Source organism: Cervus canadensis, chromosome 2, assembly GCF_019320065.1.
Source record: "Cervus canadensis isolate Bull #8, Minnesota chromosome 2, ASM1932006v1, whole genome shotgun sequence".
Lineage (NCBI taxonomy): Eukaryota > Metazoa > Chordata > Mammalia > Artiodactyla > Cervidae > Cervus > Cervus canadensis.
In genome coordinates this window covers 31,612,371-31,625,381 of record NC_057387.1, presented here as the reverse complement: position 1 = coordinate 31,625,381, position 13,011 = coordinate 31,612,371, and the positions used below count along the sequence as shown (strand labels likewise).

The 13,011-nt window shown below is 41.9% G+C and overlaps 1 long non-coding RNA gene across 1 annotated transcript in view; it reads left to right on the top strand.

Moving 5' to 3' along the window:
* LOC122436555 overlaps positions 1-1,256 on the top strand; it is a 43,971-nt gene extending 42,715 nt beyond the window's left edge. Inside the window, exon 3 of the long non-coding RNA XR_006268040.1 lies at positions 1,075-1,256. This is a non-coding gene — a long non-coding RNA (uncharacterized LOC122436555). The remainder of the gene's footprint in view (positions 1-1,074) is intronic.
* Positions 1,257-13,011: the final 11,755 nt, after the last annotated feature.

Here is a 13,011-nt window from a genome sequence, read left to right as displayed (position 1 = left end):
TTTTAGCCATTAGGAAGAATCGAGGACCAAATTAGGTTTGGCGAGGGCAGCCTGGTCATTCCAATCCAGTAAGATTTCCTATCCGTGCGAATATGAGAGGAAAAAGAGAAAGGAAATTCACATCTCAAGTCCGTAGTGGGAGGGGCGTAAGCCAGACCCTCTTCCTGGGGAATTTGCCATGTTCTAGTTGTTAAACTAGGACAACAGTCATCCCGCAACGTGTATCTCTGTTGCTTGATTTTAGCCTGGAGATAATAACTTACAGTTCTCCCCTTTGAACCTAAACTATTTCTCCAAATTGTTGTGGGCACAGCGAACACAATTTCTGTTTCCAGACATTTCAGCAACTTCGAGTCAACCGTAGGCTTAAAAATGTGTTTTCCATGGTATCATTCAAAGCGTTTACAAAACAGGAACTCTTTATGTAGATAGTTCCCTCATCTGACAATTCAACTTGAAGTAAGCGTGATTTGTGGTCATTGCTTTCCATATCATTCTCAACTGTGAGTTTCTCTAGAGCACAGCCAGATCTTACCCGATTTTATATTCCTCACAACTACAGAGGTCCCTGATATATAGTAGGAACTCAGGATACGTTTGTTGTATTGAATTTCCCTACAAGTGATGCTTTGTATTTCTATCTGCTCTGAGCCCAGATCAGTGGGTTTCCTGGGCTGAGGGCTGGGGAGAAACTGAGCTCCCAGTACAGCACATTCTTCAGTTACTCCACAGGGTTTCCACCTCTGCCTCTTCTGAGTACAAATAGCACCCCTGTTCTTTACTGTCTTTTTATCTTCCATGTCACTTCCAGGTCAGTACCAGGCACCGCAGGCAGTAACATGTTAAAAGTAGACAACCATGTAAAATACTCTCTCACAAAACTAAAACACTGTATTTGAACTGGTAATTAGGGTAGCAGTATAATCAATCATTCATATATTTAAATCTAAGAATAAGACAGATGACTTACTTCAAGGATGGCTCGTAGAAAGGCAAGGACCCTATTTTTAAAGACCAAATGTTTCATGCACTTCTATGTCTGACTTAGAAAGTGATTAATTTCTCCATTTGCAGGAATTAGTCCTGAAATTAATATTAATCAATGGCAAGGAAGAGCAGAACAGAGGATGGTCCTGTGATGGATGGTCACAACTTCTCCCTGCTGTGATCTCTCTCCTTCAGAAATGACTATTTCCATTACTTTTATCCATTTGCCGTGTTTGGAAGACTGCCTGTGAGTGACTTAGGATGGCCCTTACTTTATATTTGAGGCCCAGAGAAGTTTAGCAGTTTGTTCAAGCTCACACAGATGGTTAGTGGCAGAGTTGGGCCTAAAATCTTGGATCATTTCCAAATCTAGTGTTCACTCTACTGTATCACACTGTGAAACTCTTATGTTAATCACTATGAGTGCTTAATAAATACTATATTTCTAACAGCAGCCTATTTTCTTCTGATTGCTGACTAGTTTACTTCAATTCATATTTATTTTAACTGAAAACCACTGCCTTCTGATGGCTAGTCTCTTGTTTATAGGAAATAAGTTGGTGGGCAAATTCCAGCCCTGTTGGACACCAGAACCCATCACAACAAACTGATGTCAAAAATGGCACTTCAAGAGGAACACATACCATTTATTTGTAGTACCCCCCCAGTGGAGTAACTCAAAGTGATTTGAAAATGTCTCATTAATCCTCATGACACCCCTGTGGGATAATAATAATATTACTATAATGTTTAAGTGCATAGAATTGTGGCAAAGCTGACAGCTTCTCCAAGCATGTGCAGAATTTCCTTATATTTCCATCTTCAGTGTTGGAAGTAAAACCATCAAGTTTACAAACAGCAAAGGTAAATCTTGGTATTTGGACTTTCTATGTTGCTTTCAAGGTAGCTTGAGTTTCTTACTCATCACAGCAGTACCGGAAATAGCTAATTAGTGGTTAGTACATATTAGCAGCCTCTGGAATTAGTCCAGAAAGGTTTGAGAGTGTGACAAGACAGGCCACTAATTACACTTATGCATAAATGAATGGAGAAAGAGCACCTACTGTGTACAAAGCACTGTTCTAGGTACTGTGGAAGTATAAAGTTGGAACATAGATGTTGCCTTCGTTGGCTCATGTGGAGTTAGAAAGATGGGATGTAAATCTGGAAAAAAATCTTAGCAGCAGTATTTAGTTAGCAATACAAGACAACAGTACAACAGTACCAGAAGTGTCACCTGGGACTATTTGGTCTATTCTAGGCAACCTGATTGCCTTGCTGTCTCTCAAATATACCAAGTTGGTTCCTACCTTAGGGTCTTTGTACTTGTTCTCCCCTCTGCCTTAAACACTGTTCCTCTCAATTTTCATATGGCTTTCTCCATTACTTTAGGTCACCATTTAAAATGTCTCTTCAGAACCGGCGCATCTTTCTGCTTCCTAGATAAGATGTTGCTCAATGCATGAATCATTTAACAAAGACAAGATCTTCAAATTTACATCTTCGATTGGTGGCAGTGAGGGGATCCAGAGCAAACTTCCGATGACTATCAGAGACAATGAGAAACCCTCTGGGTTCACTGTCTTTCTTGCCCTTTCTGGGGGGCTACTGGTAAATTCCTGCTTGAGCTCCACCCTCTTTGCATTCAAGCAATTGGCTTTCCTTTACAGGGCAGGTCGTCCTGAGCGGGCACAGGGTTGGCCTTTAAGAAGACCACAGTTTCCAAGAAGGGAAAGATCACGTGTTTACGCCGTGTTGTGCGCGGGACCGGACATACCGGGGATTCCCCACGCGCTGTGCCAGGGGTGTGGCGACACGGGGCTTCTATCTCAACAGGACAACAGGGAAGCCCATGTGTCACGATGGAGCCCGGGACATACGACACGGCGTTTCTGTCGCAACAGCGACCCGCTGAGGACAGAACCAGAGCGCGCCTGCCCCTTCCTGTCCCGGTGGTCCCTGGGATGTCGCGACCCCCACCGCCCCGTGATAGAGAAGTCGCACCATGCGTGTTGGGTTCTGCCACGAAAAGTACGGCGAGATGTGCCAGGGCAAAACCCAAGGCCTGCGACGGAGCCCGGTCTGTCGCGACACCCCGTGTCCTGTTGCGACACGGGGATGGCCTGCCAGGCGCCATATGTCTGTCGTGTCGTGGTGTGTCATGGCATGTGTGTGGTGCGGTGCACGCAAGCATGTTGATGTTTGCGATATGATATACATGTAGATATTTATCAAATCCTCTAATCCCATCAAATTCAGTAAATCAAAATCAATCAGTGCTATTGCACAATGAATGTAAATATGCAATAGCAATTAATATAAATATGCACTGAGAAGGCATAAATAAAATGTCACTTCACCAGAGCTGACTCCCTTGGTGACAGCTACTCAATTTCAGGAGTTCCCCTTCCTCTCCCATCTTGGTAAATCTCTAACCTACTTTATTTTTTCCTTATTGCATTTATTTACTTGGGATTTTATCTTTATTTGATTACTTGCTTATTGACTGTCTCCTGCACTAAAACATAAACTCTCTGATGGCAGGGTTTTGACTTTTTCACTTCTGAGACACCAAAGTCTAGAACAGCACCTGGCACAATAATAGATGCTCGATCAGTATATATTGGATGGAAGAGAGTAAAAAGGCAGAGTGAATGCACAAGGCATATGAAGGTACTGTGAGTGAACCAGTTTTGCTAGTGTAGATGGGTTATTTTGGAAAAGAATCTGTTCAGTTCTGGTTCTGCTCCATGGAACCTGCTGAGCTGTGTGTGTATGTATATATGTATATATATAGATTGTTTTTTAAAGTGTCACTTCCTCCCTGTTACTCTACTTTCCCTTCTCCTTATCATCATGGATGGGTCTATCTTGCCCTCCAGAATTACATTTTAAACTCCCTCCTTGGGTATTCTTCCTGCAGATATCCGAAACTTGATATTTATAGCACCAAACTCATTATCTCTCTCTTTCCAAACTTGCATCTCTTCCTTTTTTTCTTATTTCATGTGGGAATGTGAAGTCACCCCTGAATCATTCCTCTGCCCCCCACATCCAGTCAGTCCCTATTGCTTTCTGTTCTCTCTCCAGGCCCCTCTGTATTCTGTCCTCACCTCTCCATTCTTGCTGCCATGATCATTCCATAACAGGCTCCCTGCTTTCATTCTCTCTTTTATGTATTTCATCCTCCAGGAAGTAGCCAAGTTATTTTTGTAAAACATACATTTGATCACATTGTTCTCTGGTGCTGCTGTGATGATTGGCCCTGACTTATCCTCCTGGTGGCATCTTCTGTGTGCCTTCCACACCACTTGGTGGTCCTTGGACATGCCACCTGCTCACACACTGCCAAGCCTTGGCCCACACTATCTCCTCATGTTGCAGATCCCTGGACATCCTGTCCACCTTTCCCCCACGAGTGAATTCAATTTTCAGGGACCAGCTTAGAGGTCACCTCTTATGAGACCCTCAGCCTTGCTGTCAGCCATGATTACTACTTGAAAAAAAATCACAAAATAAAGCTGATTATTAATAAATTCATGATTCCCTTTCTCATCAGAGCTTCTGTGGCATTTTATCCAGGGTTCCATTATAGGGCTTTACTGAACTATATTTTGTACATATGATGTGATCTGTCTTCCTATGAGCATATGAACTGCATAACACTAGTAGCTAACATAGTGAGCAGTGAATACCCCGTGCTAAGCCAGTACTGTGTAAGCACTTTGTATATAGTAACCTTCAGTAGCCTTGTGGGTGGGTCGTATTAGTACTATACTAGTTCACACGTGGAGAAACAGTGCAGGCTAGTAGCATCGCTGTGGCAAGAGCACACGACCAGGAAATGACAGAACCAGGATTCAGATCGGTAAGTCTACAATCTCAAGCCCTATCTTAGACTACCTCTGTGAGGATTAGAGGGCTTCTCTCATCCATCTTCATATTTCCAGGGCCTAATATTGTGCTGATATGTAAGAAATGTTTTCTGAATAGTATAGTAGAAAAAAGTGGTTATAAAGCATGAACACTTATTCATTAAAAGGCTGAATGACCATAATGAAGGTGTTAGTCCTATTCCCCAAGGCAAAGATTAAGAATATGCTCTCCTGAATTTGTATTCTTTTTTAAAAGATGAAGTGAGGAAATGATTCCAGAAGTAGATGCAGACTCCTGAGGTTTGGGGTCCTGATCTGGGTTAGGGTGGCTCTCTGACATTACTCAGTCCCTCAGACTGACCCAACAGCTTGTGTTCATGGCAGGCTTGATTTTTCTGGAAAAAATTCTATTGTTAGATGACTGAATTCTGTCAGCAAATGTGCCCACCAAAGAGTTAAAAGTATTATGTTAGGGGAAGCATTTAAATAAGTCCAATGTTTCTTCTTGAGCTTCTGTGTATAAGAGGATGCAATCAGACACTGAAACACCTGCATGGCTTTTTCTGGTTTTGGTTAATTTATTGAAAAATCAGTCACCGTCATACCTCTAATCATAGATGAAATGAGCAATTAATGGTGAGACAAGCAGTGAAGCTTCCTGTTATGTGCCAATTATTTGTTTGCAGCTGGGAACCTTAACATTTTTAAAAGCAATTGAATGGCTTTAGAACACTACAAACTTAGTTACTTTCTTTTAGTTAGATGTACATTACACGTAATACTTTCACCATGGTTTTCCTCAAAGTGGATTTGACCAAGAATGTTGAAATACCTAGAAAACTCCTTTTGTTTCCTCATGTTCCTCTGTGATGAACTTTGTTGTGAGGTCATGAGTGAGCCACAATGAAATTAATTTCAAGAGCTAAAAAGGATTATTTTAGCTACGTGATTGAGTTGATACTAATGTGAATTTTGAGCATACATGGACATAAAATTGCAAAGCTTTAGCAGACATTTATAGAAATCTATTGAAATACTGTAATGTCAAGGTTAAATTTTGACTGTAATATTTTTTGAATTGACATTCTGGTGAAAACTAAAACATAGTTTATTAATCTACAGACATAATGTTACAGTGTTATTACTTTGTCATTAGGTTTTGCAATGATGCTGACAAAGCAATTCAAGAACAGTATTACAGTTTTATTGAGTTTTCGTTACAATGGTAATAATGTTAATGAAAGTATATAAAAGCCCAGAAAGATCCAGTAAGTACTGAGTATTATAATGACAAAAGAATATGAATGCAATTATTTGGGGACTTCATCATACCTGAGATAAAATGCAAAGAATACATCACTTGGTTAAAAGATGGATGCAAATAAAACTAAACCCCATTCTGATATATTAGATCCAGACTTAGCTGCAAGTATTGAAAATCTTTATTTATAGTCTTCACTCAGGACAGTTCTGTATATGAGCCAATTATAAGCAAACTTGTCAAAATATATTGGAAATCTCATTCTTACCCTTACCCATGACAGTGGGTCTAGAGTCCATCTGGTTGCCCTAAGCTGAGTGTGCCTGGGATGCAACCCCCATTGCCTGTAACACTTCAGTCTTCTGTTGAAACTCTGCCATATTTTGCATGGCAATAGGACCAGACCTCTACTTAGCTTGCTACTGTCTCTCCAGTTTGCCCACTGAGACAAAAAGCCTATCCTGAAACCCTGACTGGCTTGTTGAGATCCTACCTCTCCTTTTACCCCTTAGTAGGTCCCTCCAAAGCTGAACTCTGCCATAAGTTGGAATTCTTACTTATGTGAGGTGGTCCTCCTGGTGTTACACAGATTCCACCCAGCTGAGTACTTAGATTGCCATTGCTGTTGCCCATCCTGTGGCCCTACCTCTGCCACTGGTCTGGATCCCATGGATAATAAGACTTTCCCAGCTTGCACACAGATTTTATCTCCCCTCTAAAATTTTGGGATTCCCAGGTGGTACAGAGGTAAAGAATCTGCCTACCAATGCAGAAGGCACAAGAGATGCGAGTTCAGTCCCTGGGTTGGGAAGATCCCCTGGAGGAGGAAATGGTGACCTGCTCTAGTATTCTTGCCTGGAAGATTTCCATGGACAGAGAGGAGCCAGGTGGGCCACAGTCCATGGGGTCACAAAGAGTTGGACACGACTGAGCACACATGCAGCATACCTAGGAATTATGACTTGAGAAGTTGGCCACCCTCTTTGGGGACCTGTCCTAAAGGTGAATTTATTCTCATAGCCTGTGTTCTCACCATTCCCAGCTCCACTTCGTATCTTTACCAGTCAACGGAAGTCCTAGAATGTTTCATGACTGAGTTACATGGGTTGATACACACAGCTAGAAATGCTCAACCAATTTAAGCTGAAGTCTGTTGCTTATATAGTCATTCAAATGAACTGGACTTCTCTGGTGGTCCAGTGGTTAAGAATCTACCTGCCAATGTTGGAGACATGAGTTTGATCCCTGGTCTGGGAAGATTCCACATGCTGCAGAGTAACTAAAGCTCGTGTACCATATCTACTGCATTCATGCCCTAGAGCCCAGGGGTAACAAGAGAAGTCACTGCAATGAAAAGCCCAAGTACCACAACTGAAGAAAAACCTTGTCAAGTAATGAAGACTCAGTGCAGCACAAAATAAATAATAAACTAATGAACTGATATATATATATATATAACCAAATATATATCAATTTATTTAAATATATGTTATATATCTATATACTTGAGTTCAGACGCTCAGTCGTGTCCGACTCTTTGTGACCCCATGGACTGCAGCATGCCAGGCTTCCCTGTCTATCACCAATTCCCGGAGCCTACACAAACTCATGTCCATCGTGTCAGTGATGCCATCCAACCATCTCATCCTCGGTCGTCCCCTTCTCCTCCCACCTTCAATCTTTCCCAGCATCAGGGTCTTGTCCAATGAGTTAGTGCTTCGCATCAGGGGGCCAAAGTATTGGAGTTTCAGCTTTAGCATCAGTCCTCCCAATGAATATTCAGGACTGATCTCCTTTATGATGGACTGGTTGAATATCCTTGCAGTCCAAGGGACTCTCAAGAGTCTTCTCCAAACACCACAGTTCAAAAGCATCAATTCTTCGGCACTCAGCTTTCTTTACAATCCAACTCTCACATCAATACTTGACTACTGGAAAAACCATAACTTTGACTAGACAGACCTCTGTTGGTAAAGTTTAATGTCTCTGCTTTTAAATATGCTGTCTAGATTGGTCATAGCTTTTCTTCCAAGGAGCAAGCGTCTTTTAATTTCATGGCTGCAGTCACCATCTTCAGTGATTGTGGAGCCCCCCAAAATAAAGTTTCTCACTGTTTCCACTGTTTCCCCATCTATTTGCCAGGGAGTGATGGGACCAGATGCCATGATCTTAGTTTTCTGGATGTTGAGGTTTAAGCCAACTTTTTCACTCTCCTCTTTCACTTGCATAGAGAGGCTCTTCTTCTTCGCTTTCTGCCAGCCATAAGGGTGGTGTCATCTGCATTTCTGAGGTGACTGATATTTCTCCTGGAAATCTTGATTCCAGCTTGTTCTTCATTCAGCTTGGCATTTCACATGATGTAATCTGCATATAAGTTAAATAAGCAGGGTGACAATATACAGCCTTGACGTACTCCTTTCCCGATTTGGAACCAGTCTGTTGTTCCGTGTCCAGTTCTAACTGTTGCTTCTTGACCTGCATACAGATTTCTCAGGAGGCAGGTGAGGTGGTCTGGTATTCCCATCTCTTTAAGAAATTTCCACAGTTTGTTGTGATCCACACAGTCGAAGGCTTTAGGTAGTCAATGAAGCAAAAGAAGATGTTTTTCTGGAACTCTCTTGCTTTTTTGATGATCCAGTGGATGTTGGCGATTTAATCTCTGGTTCCTCTTCCTTTTCTAAATCCAGCTTGAACATCTGGAAGTTCATGGTTCACGTACTGTTGAAGCCTCACTTGGAAAATTTTGAGCATTACTTTGCTAGCTTGTGAGATGAGTGCAATTGTGCAGTAGGCTGAACATTCTTTGGCGTTGCCTTTCTTTGGGATTGGAATGAAAATCCCAGTCCCATGGCCACTGCTGAGTTTCCAGATTTGCTGGCATATTGAGTGCAGCACTTTCACAGCATCATCTGTTAGGATTTCAAATAGCTCAACTGGAATTCCATCACCTCCACTAGCTTTATTTGTAGTGATGCTTCCTAAGGCCCACTTGACTTCGCATTCCAGGATATCTGGCTCTAGGTGAGTGATCACACCATCATGGTTATCTGGGTCATGAAGATCTTTTTTGTGTAGTTCTGTGTATTCTTGCCACCTATTCTTAATATCCTCTGCTTCTGTTAGGTTCATACCATTTATGTCCTTTATTGTACCATCTTTTCATGAAATATTCCCTTGGTATCTCTAACTTTCTTGAGGAGATCTCTAGTCTTTCCCATTCTATTGTTTTCCTCTATTTCTTAGCATTGATCACTGAGGAAGGCTTTCTTATCTCTCCTTGGTATTCTTGGAAACTCTGCATTCAAATGGGAATATCTTTCCTTTTCTCCTTTGCCTTTAGCTTATCTTCTTTTCTCAGCTATTTGTAAGGCCTCCTCAGACAACCATTTTGCCTTTTTACATTTCTTTTTCTTGGGGATGTCTTGATCCCCAAGGTCTTGATCGCTGCCTCCTGTACAATGTAACAAACCTCCGTCCATAGTTCTTCAGGCACTCTTGTCTGTCAGATCTAATCCCTTGAATCTATTTGTCACTTCCATTGTATAATCAATCGTAACGGGTTTGATTTAGGTCATACCTGAATGGTCTCGTGGTTTTCCCTACTTTATTCAATTTAAGTCTGAATTTGGCAATAAGGAGCTCATGATCTGAGCCACAATCAGCTCCCCATCTTGTTTTTGCTGACTGTGTAGAGCTTCTCCTTCTTTGGCTGCAAAGAATATAATCAATCTGATTTCAGTATTGACCATCTGGTGATGTCCATGTGTAGAGTCTTCTCTCGTTGTTGGAAGAGGGTGTTTGCTATGACCAGTGCATTCTCTTGGCAAAACTCTGTTAGCCTTTGATCTGCTTCGTTTTGTACCCCAAGGCCAAATTTGCCTGTTACTCCAGATATCTCTTGACTTTCTACTTTTGCATTCCAGTGTCCTATAATGAAGGTGACGTCTTTTTTGGGTGTTAGTTCTAGAAGGCCTTGTAGGTCTCCATAGAACCATTCAACTTCAGCATTACTGATTGGGGTATAGACTTGGATTACTGTGATATTGAATGGCTTGCCTTGGAAACACACAGAGATCATTCTGTCATTTTTGAGGTTGCATCCAAGTACTGCATTTTGGACTCCTTTGTTGACTATGATGGCTACTCCATTTATTCTAGGGGATTCTTGCCCGCAGTAGTATATATAATGGTCATCTGAGTTAAACTCACCCATTCCAGTCCATTTTAGTTCACTGATTCCTAAAATGTTGATGTTTACTCTTGCCATCTCCTGTTTGACCACTTCCAATTTGCCTTGATTCATGGACCTAACATTCCAGGTTTCTATGCAATATTGTTCTTTACAGCATCGGACTTTACTTCCATCACCCATCACATCCACAACTGGGTGTTGTTTTCACTTTGGTTTTGTCTCTTCTTTCTTTCTGAAGTTATTTCTCCACTCTTCTCCAGTAGCATAACGGTCACCTACTAACCTGGGGGGTTCATCTTTCAGTGTCATACCTTTTTGCTTTTTCATACTGTTCATAGGGTTTTCTAGGCAAGAAGAGTGAAGTGGTTTGCCGTTCCCTTCTCCAGTGGGCCACGTTTTGTCAGAACTCTTCACCATGGCCTGTCCATCTTGGGTGGCCCTACACAGCATGGCTCATAGTTTCATAGAGCTAGACAAGGCAGTGGTTCATGTAATCAGTTTGTTTAGTTTTCTGTGATTGTGGTTTTCATTCTATCATTCTGTCTGTATTTATAGGAATTGATTCATATATATAAATCAATTTCTGTAAATGTCAAATAGGAATATATATATATGTATATAAAATAAAGGATAAATTGTCCTGATTTCACAACCCCATACAACTCCATTTGAACCTAGGAATCCACCAGCAAGATGCCAGTCTCAGTGTGCATATGAACAGAACTTCTGCGAAATGCTTTTACATCAAAGGTTAGCTTTCAGAAAAAGCCTGCTATTTGAGTGTGTTTACTTGGAATCAAACTATCTGGAATTAAAGTGACCTTGACAAATCCATTTTACTTCTCTGTCTCAGTTTCTCACTTGTAAAATGAATGAAGAAAATAATATTTAAGCTGCATAAGAGTTAAATGAAATTATTTATGTGAAATTACTCAATTCTTCCTCTTGAATACACTAGGTGCTCAGTTGTGTTTCATTCACTCATACTTCCCACACAATATAAATGCATGGTGTAGGGACAGAGCATGGAGTTGTTGAGATCATTGTGAAATTGCAATCATACTTCTGATCGTGAAAGGCCATGTGCCATGCAAGCCCTTTATCTGTTGTATCTCAAAGAAGGTCACTCTCACTTCTGGCTTTAATCAACTTGTGGTCCAGGAGCACCCCCACTTAGCAGGGCTTACAGAACCCACCAGAGAACAAAGGGCGTCCTTTACAGACAGAACTCTGGCATTTCCTGGTTACTATCATCTAAGTCATTTCAAAACTCAGTGCTTTGCAGTTAGCAGTCATGCAAAAAATGTTTGCTAAAGTGAGCTTTCTTTTTTTAAAAAGATGATTTAGTGTAACATAGGCTTCAAGTGGCACAAATTGTAAAGAATCCAGCTGCCAATGCAGGAGACACAAGAGGCATAGGTTTGATCCCTGGGTCGGCAAGATCCCCTGGAGGAGGAAATGGCTACCCACTCCAGTATTCTTGCTGGGAAAATCTCATGGATAGAGGAGCCTGGTTGACTACAGTCCATGGGGTCTCAAAGAATTGGACATGACTGAGCAGCCACTCATGCACAGGTGACTGAACAGGAGTCTAACATACTGATTTTATTGATGGAGTAATTATGTTCTCAAAATGTAAGTAACTTCTATTCAAAGTCCAGCATTTGGTTAGTGACAGAGTCAGAATAGAATCTAATATCACTAATTTCCAGCCAGGTTCTGTTAACTTTTGTCCCTATTTTTCTTCCTTATTAGTTTACTTATTCATTCAGTGACCACTTTCCCTCTGTTCCTCCTTTCTTTCACTTGCTATACACCCAAAATTCAAGATGGATGAGATGTGCCTGCTCTCAGACATGCCTGAGATGTCCTGCTTTACCTCACCTCCCTGTTCCTACCCTCAGTCCTGTCTGTATCTTCAGCACCAGCTGGGCTCTTTTTGCACTATCTGACTTCTCTGCCTAGCCCTTTTTACTCCTCCAGACTTTCTACAGCTTCTGAACTTATCCATCCATAAGGCAGGGTTTCTTCTCTGGAGCTCCTCTGCTTTGGCCCCATAAATTCTAGAACAGCCAGATCTGGTGTGTGTGTTAATCGCTTAGTCGTGTCCAACTCTTTGCAACCCCAGCTCCTTTATCCATGGAATTCTCCAGGCAAGAATACTAGAGAGGGTAGCCATTCCCTTCTCCAGGGCATCTTCCTGACCCAGGGATCCTTCCCGACCCAGGTCTCCTGCACTGCAGGCAGATTCTTTACCTTCTGAGCCACCATGGAAGCACCAAGGCAGAGTTGAGAGTCTCCCTTTTCATGATTTTACTGGTGCCCCCTGCTGGGGAGAGCATGACAACCTCTGCCTTCAACCATACTAACACTGAAGAATCTACCCTTGAGAAGATCAGTACTACATGATTCTTGGACCCGTTCCAGCTGGGGCAGCAACCTCAACAGCACCAGCTTACTGGGGCCTGGAGTAGGTCATAAGTCCTAAATCAGATATGCTGATGTGAACATTAAGGTATCTGCATGTCCACCAAGCTGTGGTCTGCCCCACCGCCTGTCCTGCTCACCTAGTTCTTAAGACTTGAGTTCTGCCACATTTTCCTTTTGTTCAATTCCTACTAGCTTCTACCAGGCTCCTCCTTGGACGACAGGACGACAGGCCTTGCTACCTGTGCCACCAGCTGTTGTCCAAATCC